This window comes from Palaemon carinicauda, chromosome 2 (genome assembly GCF_036898095.1).
Source record: "Palaemon carinicauda isolate YSFRI2023 chromosome 2, ASM3689809v2, whole genome shotgun sequence".
NCBI lineage: Eukaryota > Metazoa > Arthropoda > Malacostraca > Decapoda > Palaemonidae > Palaemon > Palaemon carinicauda.
The window spans coordinates 202,248,177-202,255,838 of record NC_090726.1 but is presented as its reverse complement, the minus strand read 5'-3'; positions in this window follow the sequence as shown (position 1 = coordinate 202,255,838).

Here is a 7,662-nt window from a genome sequence, read left to right as displayed (position 1 = left end):
CAGCATTGATAATGTTTCTTTAACTTTGTATGACTTTTAAAATTTTAGGCATGATTCTCGAGAAGCAAATTTACTTTAGAGAAACATTAGATTTGTGTCTTCAATTGCACAAAAAATTGGCTTATTGAGAAAGTCTTTTAAGATTTTCAGTGATCAATCTATTTTGAAGAAGTGTTTTCATTTTCTCGTTCTACCTTGTTTCGAGTAGTGTTCTTCTGTCTGGTCTTCAGCTGCTGATTCTCATCTTAATTTGTTGGACAGGAACTTACAGTCTATAAATTTCTTATTCCTGATCTAGATATTAATCTCTGGCACTGTCGTTGAATTATTTCATTATGCATGATGCATAAGATTTTTCATAATTCTTACCATCCTTTACATTCAGATCTTCCTGGACAGTTCCATCCTGTTCGTAATACTAAGCATACAGTTAATTCTAATAGTCAGGCCTTCTCAATCACGAGGCTCAATACAACTGTACACAGTATTCTAGAAGTTTTATTCCAGCTGTGACCAAGTTGTGGAATGATCTTCCTAATTGGGTAGTTGAGTAGGTAGAACTTCTAAAGTTAAAACTTGCAGCAAATGTTTTTATGTTGAACAGGCTTACATAAGTCTTTTTATAGTTTATATATGACATATCTATTTTAATGTTACTGTTTTTAAAACATCTTATTGTTAATTTTTTCTCATATCATTTATTTATTTCCTTATTTCCTTTCCACACAGGGCTATCTTTCCCTGTTGGAGCCCTTGGGCTTATAGCATCTTGCTTTTCCAACGAGGGTTGTAGCTTGCCTAGTAATAATAATAATAATAATAATAATAATAATAATAATAATAATAATAATAATAATAATAATAATAATAATAATAATAAAGGGATTTTGACGAAGGAAAAATCTATTTCTGGGCTCGACCTGTGTCGCTCCGTGAAATGCTCCTCTAACACCATTTCTAAGGCATAGTTATTGCTAAATATACCAGAGAAAAAAAAGGATGCATGGAATGCCAGAAATAAACCTAGCTTGCTCACTCTATAAGTGTCGGTATAGTAAACTGGGGCGTGATTGAACCACGACCATAGGTCCCTCACCAATTAGACCTCTCCCTCATCAACATCGCCCGGAACAAGGTGCCGTCCTACACCCGTCTGCTGCCTCCTACTACGACTATCCTTCCCCACCCCTACACCTCCCCACCCCCTTAACCTATTACTCCATAGCACCAGCGTTGGTCAGACGTGTTTTGCTTTACTCTGTGTTGTTTTGTGTTTTTGAAGATGTCCAACTTTTTAGAGATCCCTGCTCCCAAGTTGAGTATTATATTTGTCTGTTTGGGATTTCTAGGTAGCGACACTTATTTAATCTTTTACAGTGTTGGGTTTTTCTAATTATATCATTTTATCGCCGCTTGTTCGGGTTCCCTTACGGGGTTCGCCCGTGGCCATTTTGGTGTCGCTTCCTTGTGATCTCTTTGTTTATCGGACTTTCATTTAGTTCCTTTATAATAATAGAATTGGCAAGGGAGTATTTCCAGCAAATTGCCAACCTTTTCTTTTCTAACGCTAACACATTGGTCAACAAAGTTGTATACCACATATCTAATGAAAACCTAACTAGGTTCAACTGCTGGTTCTAGTTAAATAGACTGATCTGAAGACCAAAAAGCTATTTAACTGACCCATTCTGTAAGATTATTATACTTAATGCCACTGTGCTCAATCTTATTTTTCTTCTCTTCAAAAATTTTGAAAATTGTGGGCTAAATCTCTTTTGAGGAAACTCATCCAACTGAGTCTACATATATGAATATGCTGGCTAAGTAAGTATTAGTCATTTTTTTCTGGAATTGCTTCTACAATTTAATTAAAAAAAAGTTACAAAAGCAGATTCATCTTCAGACTTGTATTCCCATTCTAAAATCTACTCTTTCTCTTTCTTAATATCTTTTTAAAACTTTGAGAAACAATAGTACTGGCCGTGTCAAACCCAAGTCCACCGAGAGAAATGTTTGGCAAGACAGACCTGTCAACAAACATCCCCCCTCCCAGGAGGATGGAGGAGTTGCTTCACGGCAGATGTAACTCACCTGCATCAGACATCCAACCAGAATATAATGGCTGTGGTTGCTGTATCCCCTTGGGAGCAATAAGAAAGGGTAGGAAAGCCATTCATTCTACCTTTCTTCAAGACTCATGCCGAACAAGTACCTTAGATGGGATGTATACCAAGTATTGTGAGGGAGCTAGGAGTGCTACACAACTACTGAGCAGCACCCTCAGGACACTTTAATGAACAGCTCTTTAAATTATTATCATTAAAAGGGGATGAAATTTACCAGACAAATGAGTAAAGCTCAATACTTAAAAGAGCTCTTTAAATGCAAAGGACTTAAATAATAAATCATAAATTGTTATAACCCTCTTTATCATCAATTTCTTGCAGATAATATTGTCAACAACTATTGCGAAAATCACGAAAACAATATTACTCACTTTTCCATATTTGGATCTGTCAGAACAAGATAGTTATGTAATGAGAATCTAGATGTTCCTAGTATGATGTTTATGGTGCTACAGGTTGTGTGTATATTTGTCGGTTAACAGCACAAATATAAACTTCCAATCTATGAATAATCAAAGCAAGTGGGAATTAATAAAAGGAGAAATTTAATGACTTTCTAGACTCAAAAAAAGGGTGTAAATGTAAACTGGAGTTGACAGTAAGTGCTTGCTTATATAATGCCTCCTTTACAAAATACCTTTTTGCTTTTATAGTAACTTAAATATATCGCCCTTTGCGCAGTTACCAATGTCAAGATAAAGAGGCAGTTCACTGTCCATTGCATATTACGAGAAAGATTTAAAAGAACTCCAGTAGAGACTACAATCCCCTCATATTGAATTACTCTTAATCTTTTATGGTTATGTCTATTTGTAATAGATACAAGAAAAAACAAATTTAGAAATAATTTGTATTTTTCCTAACATACAAACCTGAAGCTATTTATAGGGTATTACTTTTGGCAACGCTGAAAACCAGCCAAGACAATTTCAGTGAGGGTAATTACCCCATCCGCTAGTTAGTGGGAGCGGGTTGGGGTAGACTAGCTACCCCGCTCACTCACCTGTTGGTTGAGTAACCACTTGTGCTTTATGGCAGGACTTCTAGGGGGACAGGGTGGCGGGCCAATTGTATAAATAGCTCCTGGTTTGTATGTTAGGAAAAATACAAATTATTTCCAAATTTGTTATTTGTTCCGACAGATACAAACCTTCGCTATTTATAGCGTGACTTACTCTTAGGAGGGAGGAAGTTCTACCAGCTGGCCTTGGTCATGACCCGGGGTTCCTTCTAATTGATTTTTTATCTAATTAGTAGGAACTCTACCCTTGCTAAAATCAAAGTAGTTACAAGGTAACTCACTGATAGCGGCCTGCAGAAGCTTGTGTCAGAGAGACTCGTGGCTTGTCTTTACGTAGGAACTCGAGGATTCTAAGACATATCCAATATCCTCCCTCATGAGGTATTGGTGACGTAACAAAGTATTCATCCATACTCAGGATGCACAAGGGAAATGAATCTTACCTGCAGAGGGGTGAGGTCAGCTATGCTTCGGTCTTGCGGAGCTATTTCCCCAGGGGGGGAGAAGGAGAAAGAAAGAAAGGAGCCAGACATTCTTTTCATTCACCCCAGACTAACCCGGGTAACCTCAGCCCTCAACCCTTTGCTACTTGTCCATCAAGGAGCCTGAGCCATTAGATCACTTGTGTGCGGCCACCACAGGACCAATGGAGAAGGTTTCCATGCTCCTGTGGGTTACGTCTTTCAGATAGTGGGCTGCGAAGGTCGTCTGACACTTCCACACGCCTGCTTGCAATACCTGTGCCACAGAAAAATTCTTCTTGAACGCCAGAGACATTGCAATGCCTCTGACATCATGAGCTCTGGGTCGGTTGGACAGAGGAGGATCTGGATACAGAGCTTATTCTAATACTTTCCTTATTCAAGAGGAAATAGTATTCCTCGTGACCCTCCTCTTGACCTTCCCCGTGCTGACAAATAGTGCTCGTACACGGGGGCAAGCTTTTGCTGTTCTTTTTAAGTAACACCTCAGACTCCTTACTGGACATAGTAACAGTTGGTCTGGATCTTTGGTTACAGAACGAAAACTCTCTATACGAAATGGGCCGAACCTGGAGTCCGGCACACCCGGGTTTTGAGTCTTACCTACAAACTCAGGGACGTAGTTGAGGATTACTTACCCCATCTCCTAGAGTGGGAGACATCAGCAGATAGACCACGAAGTTCGCTGACTCTCTTAGCCGAAGCCAGAGCAAGCAGGAACACCGTCTTCCACGTGAGGTGGCGATTGGAGGCCTGGCGTAGTGGTTCATAGGGGAAGCCCTTCAGAGACCTGAGGACCCGAACCACGTTCCAAGGGGGAGGTCTTAGCTCTGCCTGGGGACAAGTAAGCTCGTAACTGTGTATGAGCAAAGAAAGTTCCGAGGAGGAAATATCGACTCCTTTCAGTCTAAAGGCGAGACTCAAGGCTGAGCGATAGCCTTTGACTGCCGAGACCGAGAGAAGCATTTCTTCCCGGAGGTAAACAAAAAGCTCTGCAATAGTTGGAACAGAGGCATCGAGGGGAGAGATACCCCTTCCATGACACCAACCACAGAAAATTGACCACTTCGCCTGGTAGACTGCCTCTGTGGATCTCCTGAGGTGTCCAGCCATTCTTTTCGCAACCGGTTGCGAAAAGCCTCTGTGTGTGAGGAGGTGCTGGATAGTCTCCAGGCGTGAAGTCGAAGCAAAGCTACGGCTTTGTGGAAGATGTTGGCATGTGGTTGTTTGAGAAGGTCGTGCTGTGGAGGAAGCTCCCTCGGGATCTCCGTGAGGAGATGCAGAAGGTCCGGGAACCATTCTGCGTGATGCCATAGCGGAGCTATGAGGGTCATTTGCAAGCTGTTGCTTGCTCGTATCCGGTTGAGGACTTTTCTCATCAGACTGAACGGGGGAAACACGTAAGCGTCCAGGTTTATCCACTGTTGTTGGAAAGAATTTTGCCAAAGAGCTTGGGGATCTGGGACTGGGGAGCAGTACAACGGGAGCCTGAAATTCAGGGCCGTTGCGAACAGATCCACAGTCGGGGAACCCCACAAAGTCAGGACTTTGTTGGATATCAGAGGATTCAAAGACCACTCGGTGCCAACTATCTGAGTTGCTCTGCTCAGCTTGTCTGCTAGCACATTCCGCTTGCCCCGGAATGAAGCGAGTTGATAGGGTCAACGCATTGTCCTCTGCCCATCTGAGTATCTACTGCAAGATGGCACAGCTGCTGCGAAAAGGTACCGACCTGTTTGCTTGGATAAGCTACTACCGTGGTGTTGTCGCTCATCAACACCACAAAGTGCCCCGCCAGGACCAGGTGGAACTCTTTGAGGGCCAGAAAGGCTGCCCTCATCTCCAAGAGATTTATGTGCTGGTACCTTTCTGATTCGGACCATTGGCCGAAGATGTAATGGTGCAGCACGTGAGCCCCCCGTCCTTTTGATGCATCCGAAAAAAGCCTCAATTCCAGGGGGGAGATGAGAAGATCGACCCCTTTGCAGAGTTTCAGCTCCGCCAGCCACCACCCGAGGTCCGACTGTTCCTCTAACACTATGCGGACTAGGCGATCCCGGGAATCGGAGTGTTGGTTCCACTGGGATTTTAGTCGCCACTGGAGGGATCTCATCCTGAGGCGACTGTGGGGGACCAGTCGGGTCAGGGAAGAGAGGTTACCGAGAAGGCGAAGCCAATACTGAGCCAAGAGCTCTTCCCGACTGAGGAAGACCTGTGCTATCTCCCTCAGTCTCTGGATCTTTTCGTCTGATGGAAACGCTTTGTGCCTTAGGGTGTCTAATCGCATGCCTAGGTATACCAGTTCTTGAGAGGGGAGCAGTTGAGACTTCTCGAGGTTTACCACGATCCTCAGATCCTGGCAAAACCTTAGAAGCTCGTCTCAGTGGCGGAGAAGGGCCGCCTCCGAGTCTGCCAGAATCAGCCAGTCGTCCAAGTATCTTAGGAGACGGATGCCGACTCTGTGAGCCCAAGATGATACTAGGACGAATACTCCCGTGAATACCTGGGGTGCTGTGGAAAGACCAAAACACAGTACCCTGAACTGGTAATGCTTCTGATTGAACATGAATCTCAGATACTTCCTGGAAGACGGGTGAATTGGGATCTGGAAGTATGCGTCCTTTAGATCTAGTGCACATGAAGTCCTGGGGTCTTATCGCTTGTCTGACTGTGTCGGCCGTTTCCATCTTGAAAGGTGTCTGTTCGACAAACCTTTTCAGGGTTGAGAGGTCGATGACTGGTCTCCAGCCTCCAGACGCCTTTTTCACAAGAGTCGACTGTAGAAGCCTGGGGACCTGTCGAGGACCTCCTGGAGAGCGTCCTTCTCCAACATGGACTGAACTTCTGCCCTGAGGGCAAACTCCTGTGCGGATCCCTTCGCACAGGAGTTCGATGGAATCGGCACTCGAGTCAGTGGAGGGAGAGAGAGCGTGAATGGGATACGATACCCTGAACGAATCACCTCGACCGTCCAGGGTTCGGCCCCGTGGTGAAGCCACCTCTGCCAGCGGCTTTGCAGGCATCCCCCACAGGTGGGAAAAGGGGAGGATTGCCTGTCTTATTGGGACCGGCCTCGGCCAGATCCCTTCTTACCCTTTCCTCCACAAAAGGACTCTTTGCTGTGAAAGGCCTGCTTTGCATCCTTTTTACCCTGCTGTTTTGGGTCTCTAGCCCTTTTTGGCTGCGGGTTTAGCTGTGCTTTCCGCTGTGGCTGAGAGGGGTAAGGTCTAGCTGTTAAGACCTTTTGGATGAGGGAGTCCTAACTGAACTTCCTCCACCTTTCTGCCACCCGCTCAACATCCTCGGGATGGAACAAAGAATTGCCCTCGAAAGGACCATTTCTTAGTCTCGCTACTTCGGCCTGAGGGAGATGTCTATAGAACATGCCTATGAAGGCATCTCTCCTCTTCAGGATAGTGTTGGCCCAAAGGTTCACTAACTGATGGGAGAGGAACTCGATGGGAGAGGAACTCGATGGCTCGAGTGCCAGACAATATTAAAGTCTCCAAAGACTTCCTGGAGGACTCCCAAGACAGGTCTTTAGACCGCATCAGTTATCCTAAGGACCCTAACCAGAAATCCAGCCACGAAGTAGCCTGCATGGCGTACTTCGCCACCTTCTCCTGGTTTAGAATTTCAGAGGCCGAAAAGGAGACTGGAAGTCCCCTAAGTTTCTCGAAGGGGGTGGCCTTCGAGAGTGCCTCTATAGAGTGGTCGAGAGGCAGCGTTGGAAGAGATTCCCCCAAGGATCTCATAGTACCTCCTCTGAAACACGTACGGAGGAGGTAGGAGCTTGGAGGACGAGTTGGAGCGGAGAGAGGAGGTGGACCCAGTTGCCTGGGACACTGCCTTCTGTTTGGCACTCTCCAACCCCTTAGACCAGGGCAAAGCTGCACTGGTCCTTTGAGGTTTCTGAGTGTCGTAGAACTGGTCAAGGACCGTTTCTTTTCCATCTAGAGGGGCTGCCGATGGATCTGGAAGTCCATTGATGGAACGGATGCAGGCTAGGACCTGCCAGAAGGCGTGTTCCGAC